Source organism: Sarcophilus harrisii, chromosome 4 (genome assembly GCF_902635505.1).
Source record: "Sarcophilus harrisii chromosome 4, mSarHar1.11, whole genome shotgun sequence".
NCBI classification, from domain to species: Eukaryota; Metazoa; Chordata; class Mammalia; order Dasyuromorphia; family Dasyuridae; genus Sarcophilus; species Sarcophilus harrisii.
The window spans coordinates 174,188,952-174,204,593 of record NC_045429.1 but is presented as its reverse complement, the minus strand read 5'-3'; the positions used below and the strand labels follow the sequence as shown (position 1 = coordinate 174,204,593).

At 33.3% G+C, this 15,642-nt stretch overlaps 1 protein-coding gene across 1 annotated transcript in view; it reads left to right on the top strand.

Moving 5' to 3' along the window:
* Window positions 1–15,642, top strand: part of LOC116423541 (sodium/potassium-transporting ATPase subunit beta-1-interacting protein 2-like) — a 780,722-nt gene that overhangs the window by 350,095 nt on the left and 414,985 nt on the right. The window lies entirely within an intron of this gene.

Here is a 15,642-nt window from a genome sequence, read left to right as displayed (position 1 = left end):
AAGTTTTTTTAATTTTCAAAACATATACAAGATTAATTTTTTTCAATGAGGTTTTCTTGGCAAAGATATGGGAGTGGTTTGCCATTTTCTTCTCTAGTTCACTTTACAGATGAGGAAAACAAGGCAAACAGACTTAAATGACTTGCCCAGGATCACACAGGTAGTCACTTTCTGTCCTATAAATAGTATCATAAAATCTAGCATATGGGCACAAGGACAAAAAAGAAGAAAAAAAAGTTGTAAAATGTAATGTAATTGGGTTGTAGTTTGTTTATTAGGATTACCAGTTTCAAAATATAGTTATCCTTTTTAGTCAATAAGAATTTATTAAGTATCACCTATTGGTCAGTCACAATGCTAAGCACTAGGGAGTCAGAAAGGACAAAGACAATCCCTGCCTTTGGAGGGGTGGGATTTAGAAAGAAAATAAAATAGTTATGTATAAATATATACACAACAACAGGAAACAAGTATCTGAAGTCAGAGGCAAGGCACTAGAATTAAAAGAAATTGTAAAAGGCTCTGGTTGTAAAGTTAGATGTTAACTAAGACTTGAAAGAAGGCAGGAGAGCCAGGAAGGGGAGAGTGAAGGGAGAGTATTCCATATGTGTGAGAAGGAGTAAAATTGCCTAGACCAGAGAGATGGAGTGTTTTGTTCTAGTAAGAGCAAGGAATCAGTAGCACTGGATCAAATAATGTCTTTTGGTGGTGGTCTGTAAGGTGTAAAAAGACTGTAGAGATGAGCAAGGTGGGCTGCTGAAAGTAATTTATAAAGGGCTTTGTATGTCACTATAAAGTTTTATATTTAATTTTGAAAGTGATAGGAAACCATTGGAGTTTGAGTAATGGGTTGACAAAGTTGGATCTGTGTTTTAAGTAACCAATCACTTTGGTGACTGAATGGAGGGTAAATTGGAATAGAGGAAGACTTGGGACAAGCTGACCAACCAGCAAGCTACTGCAATAGTTCAGGTATAAGGAGATAAGGATCTGTCCCAGCATGGTGCAATATCAGAGGAGAGAATGGAGTGCAAAAGTGAAATTAACAGACCTTGTCAATAGATGGAGTACTGAGGAGGAAGTATAAGTTAAAAGATAGTGAAGACCTTTACACTTGGGCAGCTGAGATGCCAGTGCTCTCAACTGGCATAGAAAGTTTTGAAACTTATAAGTTTTTGTGTGGAGGGTATTCATTGATTATCTTACATCCCATTCATGTCTTATCTAAATCCTTTGTCCTTTACAACTCCAGTCTAAATAAAATGTTTAAATGAATGAATTTTTTTGTTTTTTGTTTTTTAGAGGGAGGAGAGAGACTTGGTTTTGTGGTATTGGATCCACCTATTCAGAAATGATCAATTAAGTGCAATTAAATTTCACACATTCACTTAACTGTATTACTTCTCACTCATTCTCTTATCCCTTCAAGCACTAATTACCTATTATGAATAGATTAGATAAATGTAGATATTAAGTAATTTTATATAATTCTTAGGGGGCTTTTCAAAATCCCTGAAATATAAAATGAAATAATTTTCTATAATCTGTCATTATCAGTAATATTTGTGACAGTAGTTAACATTATCAGTAATAGTTTGGGATTATCTCATTTCACTTAAAATTTTATTAAAACTTTTTAATTTTCAAAACATATGCATGGACAATTTTTCAACATTAACCCTTACAAAACCTTGTGTTCTAATTTTACCCCTTTGCCCCCACTTCCTCTTCTAGATAGCAAAAAATCCAATATATATTAAACATGGTAAAAAATATATGTTAAATACAATATAACATACAAACTTGCACAATTATCTTTCTGCACAAGAAAAATCAAGTCAAAAAGGGGAAAAATGAGAAAGAAAATAAAATTTAAGCAAACAATAACAAAAAGAGTGAAAATGCAGTATGGTAATCCACACTCAGTTCCCGAAGTCCTCTTTCTAGGTTTTTATGGCTCTCTTCATCACAAGATCATTGGAACTGGCCTAAATCATCTCATTGTTGAAAAGAGCCACATCCATTAGAATTGCTCATTGTATGATCTTGCTGTTCTTATGTATAACGATTTCCTGGTTTTGCTCATTTCACTTAGGATCAGTTCATGAAAGTCTCCCCAGGCCTTTCTGAAATCTTCCTGCTGATCATTTCTTACAGAACAATAATATTCCATAACATTTATATACTATAATTTATTCAACCATTCTCCACCTGATGGGCATCTACTCAGTTTCCAGTTTCTTGCCACTACAAAGAAAGCTGCCACAAATATTTTTGCACATGTGGGTCTCTTTGCCTCTTTTAAAATCTCTTTGGTATATAAGCCCAGTAGATCAAAGGGTATGCACGGTTTTATTGCCCTTTGTGCCTAGTTCCAAATTGCTTTCCAGAATAGTTGCATTAGTTCACAATTCCACCAACAATGTTTCAATGTCCCACTTGTCCTGTATACTCTCCAATATTCATCATTATCCTTTCCTGTCATTTTAGCCAATCAGAGAAATGTGTAGTGGTACCTCAAAGTTGTCTTCATTTGCATTTCTCTGATCACTAGTCTCATTTCACTTTGACAATGAATAACATGAAATTAATTTTTTAAAAATAATAATAGCTAACATAGATGTAATACTTTAAGATATATAAAATATTTACATAGGCAATTTCAATCAATCATCACAATGATATGAAATAAGTGCTATTAATATCTCTATTTTGTATTTGGGGAAAGTGAAGCAGAAAGATTATATAACTTGTCCAGGATAACAAGGATTCAAACTCATCTCTGAGTCCATCCACCATATCATGTATAGGCCTAATTTAAAGGGTATGGCAGCCTAAGAATAAGCCCATTTTAAAAAAAAATTACTTGATAATGAGTGGAATAGATGGAGACTAGCTATAGTATATCCATTCCTAAACTTGGATATACCAGCTTTCATCGGGCTCAGGAAAGTAATTAGGAATGGCCACCACTTCAGAAAGGCCTTAATGTGTTGGAGCATGTGACTTCTGTTAGCCCCTACTTCTCACTGGTTATTCTGATGTCTATGAGAGCAGGATTTTCAGAGTCTCTTCAGTGAACAATCAGTCAATAACATTTCTTTACTTAATAACACCAAGAACTCAAATATCCTGAAAGGAAAATCCAGTTCCATGAGTGAGGAAAAGGCTGAGATAAAGAGAGGACTAAACTCCTTTACTATCTAGTTATCTTCCTGTTTTCAGAGATCCAAGGAAGATTTTATAAACTATCTTGAGAATCAAGCTTAATTTTTGCTATTGTTGTTCCTTTGTTTATTTTATGTGAGGTCAAGTATCTCAAGCTCAGAAATCTCAATAAGGGGGCAAGGATCAAGGAAGTGTATAAACTGGAGGAATCCCTTCTGAGTGTGAAAAAAGGTTACATAAACGGGCCTAAGAAGAGGAATGTATGAATGTTGTATGATTTTTAAGCTATGAGTTTTTAGAGTGGCAAGGCTCAGCATCTTTGTTCAAATTAACTTTAAGTGAGAACACTGTTGAAAACTTTTCATTGAAATACTAGTTATATTCTCTACTACTATCTTGCTTATTTCTGAAAAAGATAGTAAAGTGGCAAGTGGATTGAATTTGTCTATGACTACACACATATACTATACAGAATTGTTTTATCCTAGAAGGGAAAATGCTTTATTTGCCATGACCAAAAAAATATCCATTTGGAAGTGATTGCCAAGGTAAAAGAATATGACTTAAAAATCTGAATATTTTGTGTCTTTTCTCAAGTTACCAATGAAAAATCCAAAATGTTTAGTCACTCTTTCAACAATGAATTAGCAGATACTCTTCAGGATCCCCTTTAGGATTTTCTTGGCAAAGATTACTAGAGTGTTTTTGACATTTCCTTCTCCAGATCATTTTACAGATTAGGAAACTGAGGCAAACAGAATTAAGTCACATTGTCATTAATTTGCAATCATTCAGAAAACGAGAATGACTTCTGTGTTTTATATAAAGTATAGTCTTTTTTGGCATATATGTCAGTAATTCTTTCTGGTGTTCCCATGTACAGATAATTTAGTCTGTATGCAATTTATTTACTACCGCTTGATTGAGAGTAATTTTTTTTAATAGAAATATGGAATTCTCAGGAACTACAATTTTCAGTAAAGAAAGCAAGAGGGGGAAAAAAAGCGATATTTTTCTGTTAAAAGACATGTGGCAAACTACTTAATGCTGTTATATTAATTTTCCTGAGTGCATTTTTCAATCATGCTAAGCCTGTATTCTGAATTTTATTGATTATTAAGGGCTGAAACACTTAATAAATTGAACATGACTAATGGTAGGAATTCATCAAATGTTCTTGAAGGGGGTGTGTGGAGCCAATTTTTTTAAAGTTAGATTTTTAAATTGTCTTTAATATTTGAGCTACAGTTTCCATTATTCATGATAGTCATAGACTTTTAAAAATAGTACATTATTATTACTTGGTATTGATTTCTAAATGATCACAAACTTAAAAATCTAGAGGACCAGATAACATTCATTTCTGGTTGACAAGTCTGTATTAGGGAGGTATATAGGGAGAGAAAGAACCTGAGATTAATTCCTAGCTATGCTACTAATTAACCATGTAGCCTTACATGAGCCACTTTATCCTCTGTAAGTCTTAATTTCCTTCTCTGTTAAATGAAGTTGATATTGCTTCTACTTCATACTTATGTAAGATTATTATAAGATTTATAGAAAAAATCAACCTATAATTATTAAGTGCTTACTTTATGTCAGACACTATTAAGTTATGGAGATAAAAAAGAAATCATTTTTGTCCTCCAGGAACTTATATTCCATTTGTAATAATGTGTACAAAATTATCTTAAATGTATACCAAGAAACTGATAAATTTGAAATGTTACTATTTTGAATAATATCAAAGAATGGCTGTTGGCAGAGTTTTGGCCTGACTTACTGGCATGGCTAAGATAATATTCATTTGTAGAGATTAAGATGATTCTAAAGTCATAGATAATAGGTTTTATGTATGTGTGGACTGATGTGTATGTGTGTGTGTGTTCGGATATTAGAGAAAATATGAGGTAATCCTGTTCCTAAATTGATAACTCCTAGATCCATATAAGGGTCTAGAATTTACTAAGGGCAAGCCTTTAGATTTCTTAAGGAAAAAAAACAAGCAAAAGCAAAATTCCTTATCACTTCATTCATCATTCAATGAGCAAGAAAATGAGCTTTAGTAGAAATTCCCACTACTCAAAATGGGTAGGGATAAGAGTTCCTTTGAGGGCCTCTGTTTGGGCTTTGTGAAGATAGGGACACAGCTGTGAAAGTGTATCTTGAGTCTTCAAAGTCTATGAAATATATGGCTAATTGTAGTATAACATAATGAATATTCATCGCTGACATTGTCTTGGAAAAAAGGTAATAGAACTTTCATTTTCTTTGTTCTCTGAAATGAATAATCCTCTCGAGATAGCGCTATTCTCATATCTCATACTTTTCCCAAACAATATCCAATGATAAGTATTTTATTATTTCTATTGTACTATATTGGAAACTGAGATTCTTAGAGACCAGTGTCAAATAGGCATCAAATATAAAACTGTATAGCACCTACTTTACCTTTTAAGTCAGCTAAAGAAATTCATAGTCATTTAAAGTGATGATTCAGGCTAATAAATGATTATTATTCTATCCTTTTGCTTTGTAGATGAAAGGAAGTAACTTTAACATTATAAATGAGTTAGGAATAATCTGTTTCCCCACAAGTTCAATTTACAGCAACAATAGTTGTGAATAGAAATCCATTTTATGAGCTATCTTGATAGTTTAAAGTGGATTCTCATAGCCAGAGGGTTGTGTTCCCTACAGTATATTGTCACAGATAGAATTTAAATGATAGTCCTGCTGAACTTTATAGAAAATTCTCATCTTTTTCTACATCCCCTTAGTACTTTTCTGCATGCATTAAGATTAATTAGATAATCTTTCTCAGGTGCTTTGAGCTCCATGGAGAAAGACACTGTAACATGGTAGTTTAAATGGTTGTTATTGACTTCAAAGGCAGCTGCAGGAGGGCTCAGAAAGATGAATATTTTATTGATAATGACTCATGTTGAATGCAATTGTGATGGTTGAAACAGTAACTGGTTTTATATAGTCATTTACTCTACTATCAAGTTGGTGAAATTAACCAGTCCACTTCACAGAGAACCTCAGAAAAAGGGACAGCCTGTGTCTCTAACATTCATTACAGTGGTGAATTTGAGAGGATTGAAGTGTATTAGTTTTGAAGGATATTGAGAGTGTTTGCTTTCAAGGAAAATTTACTTTAGTCTTGGCTCCTCAAGTAGGGTGGGATGACTACTGTCCAACAAGTCCAACAATTATCATTATGCCAGATTATTATAAGAATTTTCTAAGAATAGGATAGTTACCATCCCATGGATCTGTTATGAACTATGTGAAGGCTATCAAAGGACAAGATTCAAAGCAAGACAAAGGAAATACTTATCAAAGTTCTATCAGTTAGCTCTAGGCTAACAAATAAAGACTCTAATGTCTTCTAGTATTTATAATTCTTTTCCAGGACTGACTTCCAGTGCTTTAGGAGAAATAACACCATTCAGATCCAAATCAAGAATAATAAGATCTTAGAGTGATGTAATATCTTCTATTTGTTTTTTTTGTTTTTTTTACCAGCCCATCCAAAATCCAGAGTAACTCCCAAATAAGAACTTCAAAAGATGTAACAATGTTAATGTAGCAATGGGAGGGGGCCCTAACTTATTGGTACCCCGTTGATTTACTCTTTAGATCATTCTTGGAAAGAAAAGGAAAAAATACACTTTAATTCCTTGTTATCTCACAAAAGAGATTTGTATGGGGAATTTTTCAATAAAATTTTCATGTGTTAGTAACTACACACACACACACACACACACACATACATACACACACAACCCAGATGGGGGGACACAGTCTCTCTTTGAGGTGATTATCCAGTTTGTAATCCTTTATCAGTGTCAGAAATAAAGTTTGTAGTTCCCTGGAAAATGTCCTTCACAGGAATTAACTAGGGAGGAAAAAAACAAACAAAACAAAAAAAAATCTTTCTTTTAAACATCAGTTGCATTTCTGGAATAGCTAAAAATCAATGTAACTACATGATCATATCTTCCTATATTTGAATCTTGTACTTTGAAGCTCAGTTTCATAGGAATAAGGCTTGTGAGTGATTTTCTTCACTTTCCAATATAGCTGGCAAACAGAAATTAAAGAGAAAATGTACAGTTGGCTAAAGTAGAATGACTAAAGATGGACAAGGCTTCATATCTTAGAACTAACTTCCTTCAAAGTACTTTCTGTTGTATGATCTATATACAACTATCTAGTTGCTTATATAACATTTCTCCCTTAGATTATAAATACCATGAGACTGCATTTTTTGCCTTTCTTTGTATCCCTAGTGTTTAGCACAATTTCTGGGACTTAAGTGCATAATAAATGCTTGTTGACTAGAGAGAAGTTAAGCACTTTACTTAGAGGAACACATGACATCTATTGGAAAAATTTTAATCCACGTGTTTCTGAAGTTGGCTCTCTGTCTGCTATGCCAATACCAAGTTTCATCATATATGGAGATATATGTTTCTATGTATCTAATATATATTATATTCTATATGCAAATATATATCTCTAATATATATTATGTATGATATGTAATATATATATATATAATATAACTATAGATAAACACATTTGCTTACATATATGTGACATTTTATTTGCTAATCTCTCAAAAAATAAGTCAAAATAAAAACCACTGTGCAAATAGTCTCTGTCCTCTTAAGAAATTACATCCTCAGAAATATAAGCATGGGACACATATATCCTAGTAAGTATTAAGATGTTGGTTTTTCTCTTTGTCTTTGATTTTCTTTTTAGAATAAACATATTTATACTTAAAACAGAGCTCTTTTTCCTAATCATTTTTATTTTATCAAGCATTATGGATGTCATTGTAATTGGAATTTGATTGTCATTACCTAGTAGGAAAATTCCTGTAGTGACAAAAGGGTTGCTTGCTATTTGCCTGGAAATACAGGCATATCTAATTCTGCTTAAGGATTAATTTCCAGGGCTGCTGAGGTATGATGTTCATCCTAGGCAAGCTACAGAACAGTCATGAGAGAACTACACAAGGTTTTTTGGTAGCTATAGACTACCAAAGTGCCAGAGAATAATAAGCTCCAGAGAAAAATATTCTCTGTTAATTTATTATTTTAATTACATATATACAGTTATATTTGCATATATTTAATATATATTTTATATATAATTTCATGACATAATAAATTTATTTTTATATGTATACATATATAAACAAAATATACATATATATAATTAAAGAGTTGACAAATATATGTAAAGGATGTGTATAAGGATAATTAAGAAGGATAGGGATCATGTATTTTGGAAAAAGGAGATAGGTGAACTGTCAAATGCTGAAAATGAAAGATAACCCAAATTCTTCTCTGATGTTGATTTAACAACAACAACAACAAAAAGACCTAGAGGAATAACTCAGTCATAGAGAATACATCCCCTTTGGATAAATTACAGGAGAATAGGATCATATAGAGTTAAAGAGACTCCAGAGATGATCTAATCTAATTCATTAATTTAATCAAAGAGAAAACTGAGGTCCAAAGAGTTCACTGCCAAGTTCATATAGTACTTCCTATATTTGATTATGAATCTTCTAAATTTAAAAAGCAGCATCTTTATAATTGGGACATATATGCATAAGAATTATATGGGTTGAGAAGTATAGGTTAGTTTTGATGTATACTAGTCAAAGGAATTATTACATTATGAGTTCACAAATTGACTGGAATATTAAAATGAAATAATAGTATGAAACAAGTAAGTTATTTCTTTTTCCCTAGACAATAACATTCATATTGTATAGGAATATACAATATTCCTGTAGGGGGAAAGACACTGCAATGCTTTGAAAGCCTAACAATTTCTACAAGATCATAGATTTAATGGTAGAGGGGACCTTAGAAACCATTCAATCCAGTCCTTTAATTTTTTACCACTATTACCACTAATAATAATAATAACAATAATAGCTATCATTTTAAGATTTATAAAATTCTTTAAATATATTGAATCATTTACTCATCATAACAACTCAGTGACTTGTGTATTATTATTATCTCTGCTTTATGTATGAGTAAACTGAGGCAGAGGGGCAACTAGGTGACAAAATGAAAAGAGCATTGAGCTTAGAGTCAAAAAGAATTGTCTTCTCGAGTTCAAATCTGGCCTCAAACTGTTACTAGTTGTGTTATCCTGGGCAAGTCACTTAACCCTGTTTACCCCAGTTCCTCCTCTATAAAAAATGAGCTGGAAAAGAAAATGGGAATCCTCTTCAGTATCTTTGCCAAGAAAATCCCAAATACGGTCATAAAGAATTGAACACGACTGAAAATGAGTGAATACAATAAAAAGGAATAAAACTGAATCAAAGAACAGTTAAGTGATTTGTCCAGGGTCACGCTTGTCATTTTATTAGGAGACACTCTGTTTTCCAGAGCTAAGGCTCAGCAAGCAAGTTGTACCCTTGGCATAATAATAATCCTTTGCATCACTCTATGGATGATCTTACCCTCCGACAAAATTCTACAATTATTGTATTTCTTTGACCAACACTAGGTGTTCTCTGAGCTCAGATAATCCACTACTCTATCCATATATTGGTCAGGAAGCCCTGCCATGAATCAAACTTATTCCATTATTGTTGATATCCCTCATTGTCAAGGTTACAACTCACTGCACAGCCATTGGTATAAATATTGAGATTTCCCTCCACTGCCTGGGAATCCTATTCCCACACACACACTAGGAGTGGGGCTCTGGCACATGTGTCTTTGCTTACAAGCCATTTCCCTCAGTTTGAAATTAAACTTCTGTTTGATTCTTGACTATATTTCCTGTGGTTACATTTGTCTTACTAATAAGAAAGCACTGTGGATGTCTTGTACTGTATTTGGAAATGGATTTAAATAATTCCTGATTCTCCTGTCTCTATCTTGGTTTGTTGAGCTCTGGTCACCTTCAGGTTAGCAGCCAGTTCTCTGCCCAGTTGACACACTGCTAGCATGTGACTATTGGGGGCAGAATTTGAACTTGTTTCCCTAAATCCCAGTATAATATTCTATCCAATATTATACCTAGTTTTGGGGCTAGAATGAAATCAACATTAGACCAAGAGGCAAAGAATCTTTTGCTCCTTGGCATTGTAAGTATTCTGTGACTTTGGGTCCATTGTAGAACTTCTGTACTTTAAGCATTATATCTATAACAGCAGGGACTGATACAAATCACTTTCAGTATAATAAAGTTATCAAACCACTTATCCATCCATTGCTTCAAAAATATTTACTGAGGAGTGTTACTAACTGTGAGACATAAAGGCATATAGAGAAGCAACACAAGATATTTATTCTCAAGGAGTTTACATTCTACAATTAATTTTCTATACATTGTTCTGGAGTTTCTGGCATTTATAATATATTTACCCAATTTAGAATTTTCTGACTAAGTTATGTGGCATATGATAGACAAACTTTTATCAACTTAAAAGCATCCCCAAGTACAGTCACCTAGCTATAGATGAGGCACAAGGTATATACTCTCTTTTCCTTCATGTTATGAGAGGATACTAATAATGTTATCATTTTCTAAACTGGAATTCTCAGTGTTGACAGGATTTTTCTTTGTTGGGAAAAGATAATGGCTTTTATATCTCCACTTTTATTTTTGTCCCTAGGAATCCTGGGTGGGAGAAATTGTGGCTAATGAATTCCAACTTGAATAGGGACTCCCCCCAAAAAGCTTCTACATAATTTTTCCCTCAAACAGGGACCATCTTCCAATGCCTTTGTACCGTCCCTTACAGCCTCATTCAAATCTTCCCGAACAATCGTGTAAAACAAATAATGTTAACAAACTGGCCACAGTACATATTCTATAGTAGTAATACTCTTTCATTTGCTCACATCAAAAAAAAAGTTGTGAAATTTTTCAGAGTATTTGGCAAAAGTTCAGCTTCTTCAAAGAAATGGACATGCCCCTACATAATAGTGCTAATATCTGCAACATTTCCAGAATGCCTCATTTCTAATTGCTTTAAGAGATAGTTTATGAGCCATGCACAAGAAAATCAGTCTCATTTTTTATACTTATATCTCAAATGGCATTATCTGACTTAATCACTCACTTTATTTGCCAGAATTATAAGTGTCTTGGATCTTTCAAAATATCAAATACATCCTCAATAGGTGACATATTCAGTTGTAGAACATATTCCAAAGCAAGCGTAACATGATCCTAAGACAGTTTCAAAAGGAGAGGTGCAAAAATGTTTTGAACCAGGGCAGAGTCATTAGAATAAGAATATAACATCCTTAACTGACTACTTGAAGAGAACCAGTAATCATTTGAAAGTATAAGTTTTAGTTTGCTTTTTTTAAAAAAATCATGTACTTTGTGCTTAGTTCTCATATATTAGACAGGGGAATACTTATGGTAATTAAATGAATTTCTAGTCATTTTTGTTCAACAAGACGCCTTCTAATAGCTTTGTATAGTAGATAGATAAAGGTTCTTTCATAAATACCACCATGAAAATGTATGTCCATTAATAAATGGGCAGTTTATTTGATGAATAGGAAAGATATTCACCAGAATGAAATCTTCTACATCTTCCAAGAGATTTTTCTTTAAAAAGAGAGAAAAATGGTAATTTTTCTTTCATATAAAATTTAGTGCTATTGTCTTCAAACACCATTGGTCTAAAGGTCTTCTGTGGGGTAAAGAGTATACACTTATCTATAATATAATTCTTGATTACTCTTCAATTTCTACATTTCCTCTGGGTACATTTCTGAAATGAAAATACATGATGGAATAAACATGACGTAGCTGTATGGTCAGACATTGCAAGGGGACACAGGGAATAGTGGAAGAAATAAAGATATTGCAGATATTGGAAGCTAAGTTCTGACCACAAGTGAATTTGTCTTTAATATTTCTATACATCTTTCCCGGGAAATCTTGACCCCACCCTATTTATCCATATTGCCACAAAACAGGATAGAACTTACACAAGTAACACCTATTGTACTTAAATGCTAAATTGTCCTGTCACTGATTTCAGGTGAGCTGATCTATAGTCATTCTCTCTGTAAATGTCAAGAAAGATCACATTCCTACCCAGGCCCTACAATGTACTTGGAGGAATGATTGCATGGCAATGAAAGTAATGAGGGCAATGAAATCTCTTAGCTTTGTGCTGATTCCCAGAGAGTGCCATTTATTCTGTAGTACCTTTAATTGAAAGAGGCTTTTCCCCCCTCCCTCATAGTAATTGCTACTAAGGTTTTGTCATTTTTCACTCTTTATGTTCAAAATATAGATAAATCTAGAAATGTAGCTTTTATTGAATCCTCTCTTATGTACTGTTGTATACTTGACAATTTTTTCTTAGTTTGTATGTAAATTCAAAATAAATTTAAAAATTAAAAAAGAAATGTAGTTTTAGAAATTTAACAAGCATCTGTCATTAGTGATGGTGAAAGTTATTGATTCTTCATTTTTTTATTTTAATGTCATTTTCAGCTTTCTGATATTATCAAGAAGAAGAGACAAAGACCTGTAGTTACAACATTTAAATATATGTAATATGGAACACCCAGACCCAAGAACTCCTCTTCTTTTTTTTTTTTCTTTATTTTCTTGCAGGGCAGAATGCAGACTTTCTAAATATAGGTGAATAATAAATGTGTATCATTAATCATTGATAAGATAGTAGCAAAACCCAGTATCAGCATAAACCTCTTCAACTTTGATGAGTGTATACTGCTGTTTTAAATAATGGCATGAAAGGAGTGGAGCTATCCAATATAGATTTACCATAGTAAATGAGTTTATGTTACTGTATATATTTTGTACTCCTTACCCAGTTATCAATAACCAGCTCTATGCCTAATAAAGGGCAGCTCAAGCAGGAAAAAAATAATTGGCATTCTTCATGGAGCCAGCTTATTGATGAGGTGGATAGAAGTAATATTTTTAGCCTGCTGGCTGTCCATCTGTAAGCAGTTTCCTAGAGCTGCCACTTTTCCTTTCTCTGGAAACTGTTATGGCTTTGTCTGCCCAAGGAAAATAATGAGATCCATCTATCAAGCAAAAAATAAACAATAAACTCTATACCTTCCAATTAATTTGTTTTCACCTAGGTTTACCAATGTGCATGCAGTTAACTATCCATCATATTCTATGCATGCAAAGGAAGTGCATTTCTCAGAGGGTCGAATCCATTAACCCTTTTGCTAACAAAATATATATGAACACCCTCCAGCTAAATCAGAGACTTGCAAAAATCAATCCTTTCGGAGAGCTCATAAACACTCCCTCTTTCTCACTGGTGCACACAAACACTGAGTGTTTGATGAAACAGTGTAATGCTAACCAAATAGGTTGTCCTCATTTATCCCTCTAACAGAAGTATTCTTTCCTTCTTAAGTGGCCTTCTGATTTTAATATCATGCTCACATTTCTAGGAATTGCTGTGAAATGGGCAACTTGAAACAACAACTTCAACTTGCAGATGTTTTTCATTTGTTAACAATGCCATTTAAAGGGAGTAAGGCAAGGTACATAAACTGTCAAATGGCATTTTTTCTTTTCCCCTATAAAAAAGTACACATTATTCTAAATAAGAGATACTCAAAAGATGGCTCCAAGGCAGTCATTTATTCATAGGATTTTGCTGACATTTATAAACTGCTCATGCTTACTGCATACAACCTTGTTGCTGGTAAGTGGTTTGAACAGCAGAAGGGGCTCTGGAATAAAATACCTGCCTCATCTGTGTTCTATCAACACCATTAAAATAGACTATGTTAAATAAGCACCCAATTCCTATTTTAAAACTTATAGACCATTGTGATGAAGGATTCTGGAAGTTTCCTACTTATTTGTTGGAGTCTTTCTCAGAGTTCAGTTAGCCAATTGGTTAGTTGGCCCTCTTTCTTTTTTTCTTTTGTAAATAAAATAATATTTTAAATGGTGGTTAGGTTCTCAAGTCAACCAACAAAACCTCTGTAGAATGATGAGATTTTTAAGCTGAGAGAAATCTTATCTAATCTCCATGCACTATATATTCCTTGTTTTATAGATAAGGAAAGTGAGGCAAAATGAAGTTAAATGACAATGATTGTAGTATCTGTCACTTAAAAAGCACAATAGTCTATCACCACCAGGAAAAAAATGAATAGGAAGTATTAATTTCTTTTTAAAATTAATATGGAATTTAGTGAGTTTAAGGAGATTAGAAAGACAACTTATTGATACTTTTTAAGAACAGGAGGAGATTAATGTAACTACTTTTTATGTCTAATTTCATGTCAGAACTTTTCCTGTTGTAGGTATCACTAACAGTACTCTTACACTTTCTATATCATCCATGATCAGGGTCATTTGTGTGTGTGTGTGTGTGTGTGTGTGTGTGTGTGTGTGTGTGAGAGAGAGAGAGAGAGAGAGAGAGAGAGAGAGAGAGAGAGAGAGAGACAGAGACAGAGATAGACAGAGACAGAGACAGAGAGAGAAGAGAGAGATGAAAATTAAAAAAAAAAAAACTGGGAAAGAGTTGGAAGATAGGATAGAGTTTAAAGCATCTGTTGGGGAGACTGTGGAGAGAAAGATCTAATCTTTAATAAGTCTAAAGATCCTCAAACTTTTTAAATAGGGAGCCAGTTCACTGTCCCTCAGACTGTTGGAGGGCCGGACTATAGTAAAAAAACAAAAACAAAAACAAAAAAAACTTTGTTTTGTGGGCCTTTAAATAAAGAAACTTCATAGCCCTGGGTAAGGGGGATAAACGTTCTCAGCTGCTGCATCTGGCCCGTGGGCCGTAGTTTGAGGACCCCTGGTACAGTTTAAGGGAAATGATAAAAACTGATAGTTTTATAAAATTTTTAATTTGTGTAATTGTTTATTTGAATGCTATGTTCTATAAAGATGGAGAATTGGAATAAAATTGTGTGACTTGCTCATCTATAACAGAGCTTGGATTTAAATCCAGATTTTCTTCATTCAAAGACTCTCATCCACTTCAGTAGGTGACAATGACACAACACGAGCAAAGATTATAGATGAGGAAGGGTTTCACATTTCTGTAATCTGTTTCATTGAAAGACTGAGTAGCAAAAACTAACATAAAACATGCTTCAAGAACTCTAAACAGGAATAACAACTGCTATAGTTAGTAGGAAATTTTGAAGGAAACGTAGTTTTTCCTCCATCAAGTCAGGAACAAAATATTACTTTTCAATAATTAAAATGTTAAGAACCTTAATGTAATTCAATCTAGTTCAGACTAACAGCATATTCTCCCCATAACCTCTACACTTAAAACATTCCCAAACTATCAGGAAGGGAATAATAGCAAAGACATAGCCATTGGGCCTTTTTTGGGAGGAGAGGAGTAAAGATGTTTCAAATTCTTGCTCTTAAATTGATGGAAAGAAAAGTTCCTAATACCCCATTCCCTATTCATGTTTGTACTGA